General features: G+C 42.5%; 1 protein-coding gene across 1 annotated transcript in view; it reads right to left on the bottom strand.

Annotated features, from left to right (window-relative positions):
• Positions 1 to 12135, bottom strand: part of DGKD (diacylglycerol kinase delta) — a 327912-nt gene extending 315777 nt beyond the window's left edge. Inside the window, 1 exon segment of the mRNA XM_030217200.1 lies at positions 12065 to 12135. The gene's annotated coding sequence lies outside the window, so the exon portion shown is untranslated.
• Between the last annotated feature and the right edge of the window lie 954 nt (positions 12136 to 13089).

The following is a 13089-nucleotide window of genomic DNA, read 5'->3' as shown; positions in this document are numbered from 1 at the left end:
GGGTTCTGCATTCCTTTTACCGTTCCTGTAGCAGCTACTGATCTCTATGCAAAGGTATTACAATAAGCTCATCATTATTAAAATGAGAATTCCATGTGATGCACTGAAAGGAGTACCTACCTTTCATGTGCTAGGTTTGGAGCTGTCCTTAAAGGAAAAAGAGGAGGGAGATAGAGGGAACTTATCTGATTAATATAGCAACTTGTCTGAAGAAAGTATTTTTTAAATAAATTGGGATAAGTTATTTAGCTGAACTCAGGTTGTTCTAGTGTCCCTTCATCCCTTATAGACCGATCGCAGCCAGGTAGAAAATTTGTTTCCTTCAATTCCTCCGTGCTGCCGCTCGTTCTGGCCCTGTGTGAGAAACCGGCTTCCTGTCTCTATAAATGAGCACATAAGACTTTTCTGGGGCAATAAGTCTTTTTCACTTTATAGCAATTCCACACTGGCTCACCAGCAGAGCATGCAGCAGCGATTCCTGGGCATGCGCAGAACATGGACTCTTACAATCCCCCACTGTTGTGCGCATATGCTAGGCACTCTCTTTCACAGAATTTCCGTGTATCAACATTTGCATGCGATTTTCTTTGTGCACTGGCCACTGTTTGCAAATCGGCATGTTCATCTGCGGCTGTTGTACTTAACGGCAATCTTTGTAACTCAGCCCCTGAATGTCATAATTGTGCCCCCTTCAGCATACTCAAGCCAGCTGATGCAAGCCGCCACCTAGTCAATAGCAGGGACCCTTTCGCACATATTCTTACACTGTTCAAACCTTAGTGGATTCTGGTCTGGCATGTGGAGCTGAATATCGGACATTTTTCGCCTCAGTGAAACATCATATAAAATGATGGTGTGGAACCACGATACAAATACAAGTTATTATTCTTGGAAATTGCAGATAGCGTGTAATGTTCATTGTTGTATACTGTTCTATTCTTGTACAAGGATTATGTTAAAGGCAGTACAAAAGGGGGGGAAGGGGGAAATTGGGAAGGAAACTGTAACAATAAAACTTGATGACAAAAAAAAAAATGATGGTGTGGAAGGCACTAGCATTGCAAACAGCCCTTCCCAAAAATGAATCACAAATCTTTTTATGGTTAATTTTACTATAGATTAAATGATATTCTCTGACTGGAAAGATAACATGATTCTTAACTGGCTTACGCACTGACATTTGGTATGTTTGATGGTGGCAGCAGAAAAAAGGAAATTACTCATAAATATCGTGTTCTCTGGTCATCAGATAAACACACGGCATGATTTGAATACTGTAACTAAGCAATGTCATTATTACATAGTGTATTAATGTTTCAATATTGGTTGTGTTCTTTTATAAAATTATATAAAGATATCTGAACTAAAAATAAAAAAGGGCCATCCCCAGAATGTAAGCTTTCGCAAATCTACTCCCTCATTGCTTCCTCCGTTCACCTTGACATTCTTGGTGTAACAAACTGCTTGGACTGGTCCTAGATGTGGACCTGGACCTGGTGGGGGCTATAGCAGAGAATCAAGGAGCACTCACAGGCTCTGCCACCTGCATAGATCCTCCTTACAATGAGACATTGACAAAGAAAAACATTTCAGAAAAGCATGCTGAAATATCTCATCTTTCAAAGCACTAGTTAATTTTAATTTAACAATACTTATATCCCATCCTTTTAAGAAATGATAGCACAGAGTGAATAACAAAAACACAAAAAAATAAAAGTCAAAGAATAATATAAGCAAACATCACAATCCAACAAAAAAGACAATAAAAATAAACAAGTAGTCAGAAAGCCTAAAAGAAACTGATATCATTAAACAGCAAAAACACCCAACATAAAAAAGCAAATACTCAGCACCCCTTCATCGCTCAGTGAAAGTGTGTTTTATTGGCTGGACATTTGCATGCTGGGTTTTTACAATTAATATCTATCAGGATTATGTGGAGTAAGGGGTTTAAATTAGATCAATTATGAGTAGTATTGAAATTATGTATGCTTGGTCTGTGAATTTGCATATAGCTTTATTTATTATATGAAAGCCCTTTGAATATTTATGATTACTTACCTCCCTGTTTACTAAGCTGCGCGGCAATGCCGACACAGCCCATTCAAAGTGAACGGGCTGTGTCAGCATTAGTGTGTGGCTTAGTAAACAGGGGTATTAGTGTTTTGTTTAATTTTTTTGATATTTGGTTTTATGATTATTTATGTAAAGATTTATAACTAAAAACAAATATCATGGTGGAGTGAAGCCTCTGTACTCAATAAATCAACCCAGGCTTTGATATGCTATACATCTGAATACTATGCTCCTGTTTGGTGCCAAAGCCTTCATGCCTGACATCAATGCACAGAGGAACACTGCCATGTGAATATTGTGGTTCTCTAAAATCTATATTGTTTCCATGATTGCTGCTATTCTGAGAATAACAAAATGCTCATGGCTGTATGACGACACTGCAAAACCACCAATATGTAGGCTCAAGCTAAGAAAACTTCTCTGGTTACATTTAAGCTTTCATTAAACAGTCTGGATGCTGATGCAAAGTCTGGTCTGCAGAAGTTATCATCAGCTGCCTGTAACACAAATACTGGACCTCAAGAACCACTTGTGTGCAGGACATGGAAGAAGTGTCTCCTTTTGAGCAAATGGCTTAAGAGATTCCCTAAATTGCATACTGCGGAGTGGAGGAGTGGCCTAGTGGTTAGAGCACCGGTCTTGCAATCCAGAGGTGGCCGGTTCAAATCCCACTGCTGCTCCTTGTGATCTTGGGCAAGTCCTTAACCCTCCATTGCTTCAGGTACAAACTTAGATTGTGAGCCCTCCGGGGAAAGGGAAATATTCAGTGTACCTGAATGTAACTCACCTTGACCTACTACTGAAAAGGTGTGAGCAAAATCTAAATAAATAAATATTGTAGAGAAGTGCAATCAGTGAGCCACTGTGCAAACTCCTGCCCTGATCTTGCATCTCATGGAGGAACTGATACAAGTCACTTAGGGGCCCTTTTACAGGGCGTCTGTAAGCCCAGCCCGGGCTTACCGCTCGCTCTTCTGAGACTGCTGCCGGTAGTCCCGCCCTAAGTGCACGCCATTTCCAGGAGAAAAAGAAAACCCCTGGAAATGGCTTGCATGGCGGTAACCCGGCGGTAATCGAGCACTGGGCGCAATGGGTAGCGGTAAGGGCTTCCCATCGCATGGCCATGCAGTAAGAGTTTTCTTACCGCCTGGCCATGTGTGCTGGGGGCTTTTTAAAAGGGCCCTGATGTATGGGAAAAACAACCCCCGCCACCAGCGCAGGGCCCTTTTTCCTGCATCTTGTAAAACGGCCCCTTAGCTGGCCCAGATGTGATCTACTGGCTGTCAAATCCCAACATTCAACTTTACTTTGTACTTTTTCTGCCATTGCTTGTTGTAGTCACATGAAAAATAATGAAGAGGATCTGCAATGTGAATTTTAGGGTCACTATATTATATGAGGTGAAAATATACGGTGCAGATAGTTCTCAATGGAATTTAGTGGGATACCTAAGGGTAGCAATTCAGTGTGGTTTTAGTGGAAAAGAGTGATTCTGCCCACTTAAATCACATTGAGCTGGCCAGCCACCGATATTCACTGGCACTTAACCAGGCAGCGCCACGGAATATTGGCTCTGTCTGCCTTGACGTTGTCTTGGAAGCACCAGGCTGTCCAGGAGTGGTGACAGGGAGGTCCCAGAATATAAGAACATAAGAATAGCCATACTGGGTCAGACCAATGGTCCATCTAGTTCAGTATCCTGCTTCCAGCAGTGACCAATTCAGGTCACAAGTACCTGACAGAAATTCAATTAGCAGCACCATTCCATGCTACCAATCCCAGGGCCAGCAGTGGCTTCCTCTATGTCCATCTCAATAACAGTCTATGGACTTTTCCACCAGGAACTTGTCCAACCTTTTTTTTAAACAAGTTTCAGAGCTTAACTATTCTTTGCGTGAAAATACATTTCCTCCTATATGTTTTAAAAGTATTCCCATGCAATTTCATTGAGCGTCCTCTGGTCTTTGTACTTTTTGAATGTATGAAAAATCGATTTACCTCCACCTGCTCCACATCACTCAGGATTTTGTAGACCTCAATCGTATCCCCCCTCAGCCGTCTCTTTTCCAAGCAGAAGATACCTAACTTTGCCTGGTTAGTTATGCAGGTACAGCACTGAATATCAGCCACATAACTTCTGGGTGCCGCCACAGACCCAAATATTCAATGTCAGTGCCCAGACATGGTCCAGCATTAACATTAACAATAAATTTATACTCCATCATATACTTTGCGGTTCAATGCGGATTACATGATTCAAGAAGCAGGACATTACCTGGAAATATAATCCTTAAAATTAAATTAAAAAGAAATGAAACAAATCAGTCTAGTGATCACTATAATTCAGGACCAATCTTTAAAATAGGTAAGTTTTAATCTGCTTATGGAACTGATTATAACTTGTCACCAATAATCAACAAAGTTTGAATTTCTTTCTCTAAGCTAGATGCCAGATATGAGAAGAGATTATCTAATAACCTAGTTCTCTTAGGGACCTTTTTACAAAGGTGTGTAAGGGCCTGTGTGCCAAATCGGCATTACCACCTGGCTACCGTGTGCCTCGGGCTGTAATTCTGAATTTGGCGCATGCTGAAAACACACGGTAGAAAATAGTTTCTACTGCGTGGCGCTTACTATGCCTACAGTCCGGGTAGCGCGTGAGACCTTACCGCTAAGTCAATGGATGGCAGTAAGGTCTCAGGCTGAAAATGGACACAAACTGGTTTTTATTTTGCCGCATATCCATTTTCCAGCCCATTAAAAAAGGCCCTTTTTCCAGGATGCGGTAAAAACTGGCCAGGCGTGCACCCAAAAGACGTGCTCGCACTGCCACAGGCCACTTTTTGCCATGGCTTAATAAAAGGGTCCCTTAATATTTTTTAAACATGGAAATATGAAAAGAGAGCAAGTTCTCTAGACTATGTGATCCAGAAGGTACTATGGAGCTAAGCCATAAAGTATCTTGTATATAAAGCAGAAAAATGCATATTGAACCCTCGCTTGAACTGGGAACCAGTGCAACTGTTTGTAATACAAATAAACAATGTCACATTTTTTCAGTGAGAAAACCAAATCGTAATGCTACATTTTGAATGCTATGATGTCTCTTCAGTAGTTTGTTAGAAACTCCCATGTAAATGATATTACAATAGTCTAGCGAATTTAAGACCAGCGACTGTACTATTAGACAAAACTGGTCCCGGTGAAAATATTTCTGAATTCTTTACAAATCACGCATTATGAAGAATAATTTCTGAGTAAGCCCTTTTTAGCGTTTTTAGAATTAGCGTTTTTAACGCGCCTACAATTAGCACACGCGTTAACTATGTAGGCGCCTATAGGAATATTATAAGCACGTAACAGTTAACATGCATTAAAGACGTTAATGCGCCTATAACGCTGCTTAGTAAACAGGGCCCTAAGTTTCAAATCTGATGATCCAAGGTAACTTATTATCTAACCAAATTCCTAATACTTGAATATGGGAAGCAAATTGAAATGATATCTATTTATCGCAATACTTTTCTCATCTGAATCTGGAGAACGACTAACTAATAAAAATTTGGTCTGCTCTGAATTTAATTTCAATGTATGCTTTTTCATCCATAATTCTAAAGTATTAACAATAACATTAAATATCCAGCTCTAATTTAGATAGTGGCAGCCAGCACTTTAAAAAATGCTGATCACCACAAACTGAATATTGACCCCATAAGAGGTTACCTGGTTAAGATGCCCTTATTGAAAGCTGTTCCTTTCAATGTAGGGCAAAGCACACAAGGGCTTTCACAACACACATACTTTCAGCCAGGGCCGCCAAGAGACTGAGCCGGGCCCGGGCCACCGCTGCCAGACAGAATCATCATCGCCGCCCCCCCCCCCCCCCCCCCCATCCCTCCCTACCGCAGTACCTTGGCTGGCCCCGCCAACTGCAGGCAGCGCGGCTCCTTCCTCTGCCCATCATTGCCTGGCCCTGTGGCTGCTTTCCTTAGGTCACAAATGCTCAGTCTCAAAAATGAGCATGCGCAGCCTGAGGGCCCAGCAGCTTCTAGGCAGGCAATGCAAGGGGAGGGCCAGTGCTGGAGTTCTCACTACTGCTCCTGTCGGGATTTTATTTTTCATTTTAGTTACATTTGTACCCCGTGCTTTCCCACTCATGGCAGGCTCACTGCGGCAGGCAATGGAGGGTTAAGTGACTTGCCCAGAGTCACAAGGAGCTGCCTGTGCCGGGAATTGAACTCAGTTCCCCAGGACCAAAGTCCACCACCCTAACCACTAGGCCACTCCTCCACGTGATCACCCAGGTCCCATCAGGAGCAGGAGAGAGAGAGAGAGACCCCTGCGCCAGGCCCTCCCTGTAGGCCCGTGGAATTTTGCCTCCCCGCCCCCTCTCTCGGCGGCTATCCTTTCAGCCACATATTACACCCATTCCCAGGGCTCTATTTAGATCAAAGAAGTAAACACGTGTACAGTTGGAATTTCACATGTACATGCAGTTTGTCATCTCCATTCTGCTGCCTGCAAAAATATCAAGTATAAAGTACAGAAGCACTTTTGTACTCACATATTTTGAGAGCTATTTTCACAGAAAAACTATACAGGCTATTCAAAATGTATTTACATATTTGATAAAGTTGATAATAAACATACTTTAATCAAAATTCTACAAAGCGTAGAACAATACATCAACATAGCAATCAAAATATAGTACAATTTTTTTAAATTTAAAATACAACCCCATAGCCTCACCTCACCTTATTCAGCCTGTCTCTAAAAACTGCATATTTGATAAACATTGGATCTTTGCAATAAAATATGTAATATCCACTATAGATTTCCACTCATATCAGTCTTACAATGGAAATAATCCTGCATTTACTAATTTACAGACATTCAGGGTAGAGAATTCCATAACTTTGTAAGCAAAAGGTCTCTGTCGAGTACTTTTTAAAGAAACATAAGGTAGTAAGGACTGAAGTGCCTTTTGAGGGACGTAAGGGACAAGATTGCCATCATGATTTATTTGCTAAGATATTAAGAGAATTGTATGACATTGTGTGATTTAAAGGCTCATTTTCAAAACAGAAAAATATCCAAAAAGCGGCACAAAGCAGACTTTGGATGTTTTATTTGCCAAAAGGTCCAAATCACTATTTCCAAAACCCATTTTAAGATGTTTTTCTATGCAGTTCATCTGCAGTGCGTTCAAATGACAAAGGGGCGTGTTGGAGGCGGGATTTGGGCGTTCCTAACACTTGGATTTTTGTTAATGGAACAAAGCAAAAATGTCCAGAGCTAAAGCTTAGACGTTTTGAATTAGACCTGGTTTAATAGCACCCAAGTCACAACGAGATGTCCCAAATGACCACTGGAGGGATTACGGCATGACTCACCCTTACTCCCCCAGTGGTCACTGACCCCCTCCCACTCCCCAAAGATATAAAAGAAACAGTATATGCCAGGTTCTATGACAGCTTCAGATGTTATGGCCAGTCCTATTAGAGCAGCAAGCAGGTTCCTGGAGTGGCCTAGTGGTCGATGCAGTGGACTGTAGAGAAGGGGACCCAGACTCATATCCCACTCTAACTAGTACACTTGTAGTAGAAAGTGTGAGCTCTCCAAAACCTACTGTACCTATATATAGGTGACACCTGCAGACACAAGGGCTATTGTAGTGGTGTATAATTGGATACAGTCAGCTTTGGGTGGGTTTTAGAGGGCTCCCCATAAAATATAAGGGGGTAATTGTGAAATGCATACCTGGGATCTTTCATGTGAAGTCCTCTGCAGTGCCCCCCCCCCCCCCCCCCCCCCCACACACACACACACACCCAGGGTGCCCCACTGCTCTGCTGGGATGTCTTTGTGACTAGTCTACTAAGAATGCTGGCTCCTCCTACACCCCAATGGCTTGATTTTGTGCGTTTTACATGGGCATTTTTTTCCCCAAAAACGGTCCAAAAAGATAGACACACTGAGTACGACGTGTAGCAAATGACCATTTTCGAAAGAAAAAAAAAAAAAAAAAAGACATTTTTCAGATTCGAAAACAGCTATGTTCGCTACTGGATTTTTGGACGTTTTCAGCAAAACATCCAAAGTCAGATTTAGACGTCATATCAAAATGCCCCTCCATGTGTGGGGAAACTAAGCAACAGCGCATATAAATTGTGAAATGAGAGTAAGAGTCTAACACACAAGCACAATATAAAGAATATGATACAGGAATAAGAGTAGATGACAACAGATAAGGACCAACAGATCTGTCCAGCTCACTCATAATTCCCAGCTGTAGAAGTTTGACTGCTCATGGAATATCTGCTCTTATCCACATCAATTTTTGTGTTCTTACTCTCTCTTTCTCTAGATGAGCATATCCAACACCCAATCCAACCCGTCAACCATGTCTTGCCATCAAAATTTCTAATAATCTAAATCATAACCACAAGTAGTGACACTTTTACCCATGGCTCTACTGGAAGGTACCTTGCCCCCACCAAGTTGATTTCTGAGCAGTTAAGAAGCCAGATTGGAACCAGCAAGCTATATAGCCTGTGTCACTCAGTCAGGCTTCCTTTATCCAAATTACCTCTCCCCTTGACTCCGCTCCCAAGGGAGCAAAGGGTGGGTTGTTTGCAATACTGAAACTTCCCAACCTGATATGATGGATATAAGTGTACTGGGAGTCAACAATTCTGTCATAAGAAACAAGATAATTCAGCCCTGGTTTTATCCCACTGCATACATTTTAATTTTATCCAGACATTTATAAACTGCTTAGCCAAACCAGTTCTCCAGGCAGCAATACAGTACAAACAAAAAACAACAAAATTAAAATCATACATAAAAGATTTCAAATACCTACTATAATAAATAGAATCATAAAATCCAAATGGACTTCAGGTTTTAAAAAAACCCAGTTTTGTCAAACATCTTATAGCTACATAATGAGCACTGGATGTTACCACTGGGGAGGAAAGTACCTAACTAGGGGGTATTCCAGGAAAAACTTATGCCATTATCCTCATTAATCTCAAGCTTTCCTGGCCAACCATAATGTGGGAGTTGAGAAATATCAGAACAATTGATCTTATAAAATAAAAAAGCATTGATAATCAGTGGCACTTATCCAGGCAGGAGAGACTTCTGTCCACATAGGTGCCACTCACTGGGGCCAGCCATGAATTTTCAGATGGATAATGCCTCTGAAAATTAGAATTGAATGTCCAGACACTATCCAGATACTGTCATGGTGGTCTTGGGGGTAGTGCTAAGGTGGCACTTGGAGTGACCCAATTAGAGGCGATATTCAGTCTGTCAATCTTTTAACTATCTGGATAAAGGACAGCAACTGGTAACTGGATTTTACCAGGATCCCAGAATGGCCCAATGTCTGACACCTCCAAATATTCTAATTATCTGGTTTAGTTCCCTTTGTATCTTCTTGAGTAATATATCTGATACACCATTCAATAGATGTTTGATTTTATGCAGGATATCTACACAGTATTTGAAATATTTTATTTTTGAACCTCAGTATTCAAAATCGTTCATCTGATAACTAGAAGACGATTATCCAATTCTTCATTGGTTCTTAATTATTCAAATTATTAAGTCACTGTTATATATATATTCATTTAAATCAGCACTTATCTTTTATTTTTGTCGGATTCAGGGGATGAAACGTCCGACGTACGTTTCGCCCATAATGGGCTGTCTCAAGGACATTTCCCCCGTGTTTAATTCAGCGTCAGCTAGGCAAAAGTTATCAGCCAATGTCTGACACTACATCTCCATGCACACAATGAGCTAAAACCAGGACTGAATCAGCATGTCCCTTAATAACATGGTTATTGTTAATAACCCTGTAATTGTGACATGAGAAGACATGATGAAGAAGAGGGTCTACATAACATACATAATGTGAGTCTGTTGATTTTCGGTTATAACAAAAAAAAAAAAAACCTACAATACTTCTGCTTGGTGAAGCTCTGATGTTAAATCCTAATTAGGTCATTTTAAAACCAGCCGCCATAATGCTCATGTCGCTTTCTTTTCCCTTTCAGCTTGGGTCCAAGTATTTTGTTTTGCATTGTGCAGTTTAAAGCTTGTCAATGCAACACTGTGGCCCCAGGTTGCAAGGGAAGTGGAAGCAGCCCAAGAAGCTACTGCTGCTGGTCTTAAACTACCAAACTGAGATCAGCAGTCAATGGGGAAGGAGAGAAATGCAGCAACAGACTGGCTTAAGTTCAAAATGGGAAGAGAAGATCTGTGTTAGGAATAAGATGAGTTTGGTCAGAGAGTCTCTGGAGAGAAAAGATCAATACTGAGGACATATTTTATTTTAGGCCTGTGTGTGAATAAAGGGATCAAGATTGTAAGAGGACTGCAGGGAACATAGTGAGGGAATATGGAGGGGGGTATCTGTGAGGGGGACGACTTCCCTATGAGGAAAGGGTAAAGCAGCTAAGGCTCTTCAGCTTGGAGAAGAAATGGCTGAGGGGAGATATGAAAGAGGTCTATAAAATAATGAGTGGCGTGGAACGGGTAGATGTGAATTGCTTGTTTACTCTTTTCAAAAATACTAGGACTAGGGGCACGCAATGAAACTAAGTAGTACATTTAAAACAAACTGGAGAAAATATAAATATTTCTTCAGTCAACGTGTAATTAAACTCTGAAATTCATTGCCAGAAGAATGTGCTAAAAGCAGTTAGCTTAGCAGGGTTTACATAAGTACAAAAGCACTGCCACACTGGGAAAAGACCAAAGGCCCATCAAGCCCAGTACTCTGTCTCTGACAGCGGCCAATCCAGGCCCCAAGAACCTGGCAAACCCCCAAAATTTAATAACGATCAATGGACTTGGATAATTTCGTAAAAGAAAAGTCCATAAGGCAATAAGGCATTATTAAGATGGACATGTGTAACACTGCTTATTTCTAGAATAAGCTGCATAAAATCTGTTTTACTATTCTGGGATCTTGGCAGGTACTTGTGACCTGGATTGGCCACTGTTGGAAACAGAGTACTGGGTTTGATGGACCTTTGGTCTGTCCCAATATGGCAATGCGTATGTTCTTATGTAAAAGAGAACGAGAATATGAGGATTGGAGAGGATATAGGGTATGTACATTCGTGAGTGGGGGGGGGGGGGGGGGGCTGGAAACTGGGTGGTGGTGGTGGCAGGCAGGCAAGGTGAAGGAGGTACCAGGAGATCAGAAAAGGTGGGAGTAGCTGTGTAACTTAGGGGATCAGGGAGCGTGGGAGCAGGATGTGGAGTGCACCCCTAGCTTCCCTACCACTGCAAGCTGCTTCAAGTCAGCTATGTGCACACATTGCACCACACCTAGTAACATAGTAGATGACAGCAGATAAAGACCTGTACGGTCCATCCAGTCTGGCCAACAAGATTCCCCCCCCAACAAACAGCCCTCTCTCTCTCTCTTCCTATATAAGGTCTTCACCATTTTTAAAACATTTGAATTAACACTGACAAATGCCTGTTTTCGGTAACCTCCAAAACACCTGCATGCAAAATAACATTTGCAATTTATAAACACCTCGGATCAGAAGCCCTATACTATTTACTACGATGTGTGAAGGTGTGAGACACGCATGTAAGCAAAATGAAAGAATATAATAGAAACTGCATGTGGGTGCAATCCCGTACTACGTGAACTTTCTTGCCTCTATCTTTAGTTGGAAGTTAATTGCATCTGCAAGTGTTTGTGTGCCATGTCAGGAAGAAGGTATAGAAGTGACATCTCTGATAGGACAGCGGTGTATGGAGCCCCCGGGACACAGGGCTGCAGTCCCTCCGGGCTTCCACTGAACAACCTCGGAGCTCCCCTCAGGGTCGGGGGGGTAGAGAAAGGGAGACATCGTGCCGGCACCCAGAAGCAGCTCACCCGAGTCTCCCGGGCACGAGTCGCCAGGAAACACCGAGGCTGGGACTGCGGCCACGGCCCAACCCGCCACGAACTCACCTTCTGGCGGATCTGGCCCGAGGTAGACACCTTGCGGATGAGTTTCTGCGGAGAGCCGGGCTCCTGCTCGGGTTCACTGTCCGAGGACTCGTCCGGCAGTGGCGCGGCAGCCGGACTCGTAGGCTGCGCATCGGAGCAGGACAGCGAATGACCGGCTGCTGTCGCCGCCATGCTGCTCCGAGAGGGCAGCCCACAGCCGGCCAGCGGCACCCAGCGGCAGCCAGGGGAACTGCAGCCCGGTCAAAGAACGACCCCTACCGGCTACGCAGGAAATTAAAGCCGTTTGATTTGGACACTGAGATTACTTGCGGCAAAAGATCAAGTTAAAGTTTCAAGTTTATTGAATACTTAAAATACCACTCAGGCGAGAAACTATTAGAGCGGTTTAATAATTTCAAATAACATTAATGAAGGAAAACGAACTGCAATAATGAAAAGGATATAGTAGCGTAGCCAGACCTCAATTTTTGGGTGGGCCTGGGGGTGGACTGGGTGGGCGTGATGACCCACATATTTCCTCTATGTCCATCCCCTTCCCGTAAAGAAAATTCTCCAGAGACAAGCAGGACGATAGTCTCACATATGGGTGACGTCACGTCGCCCGGAGGACTTTCTAGCAAAGTCTTCATCAAAATGAAAAAATGTCCCTCGTCGTGCGGGCGGATGCAGTGCGCATGCGCGCGTCCCTTTTCCCGCCCGCCGCGAGGACACACTCCTCAGTTTTTTTTTCTCCGCGTCAAAGAGGTGACACGGTGATTTTTCATCTTCGTGTTGCTGTGCCCGGAGGTGAAGAAAAACTCTACAAAAAGTATCCTTTTTAGTTATTCTTAGTATTATTTTTTCATTGTTTTAAGTTTTCTTTCTTTTAGCCTGCGATTTTATTTAAATCGCTCGTTCGTTTTTTTCTTTTTTTCTTGTGTCCTTTTCTTTTAACGACACAATCGCGTCTTTTGATTTGGCAGGGGCTGTTTTTCCCGAAATGTCATCGAAGACACCCAGCGGCTTTAAGCCTTGTGCCCGCTGTC

This window comes from Microcaecilia unicolor, chromosome 10, assembly GCF_901765095.1.
Source record: "Microcaecilia unicolor chromosome 10, aMicUni1.1, whole genome shotgun sequence".
Classification (NCBI taxonomy): Eukaryota; Metazoa; Chordata; class Amphibia; order Gymnophiona; family Siphonopidae; genus Microcaecilia; species Microcaecilia unicolor.
Note: the sequence above shows the minus strand (reverse complement) of the source record. Positions and strands in the feature narration are given on the sequence as shown.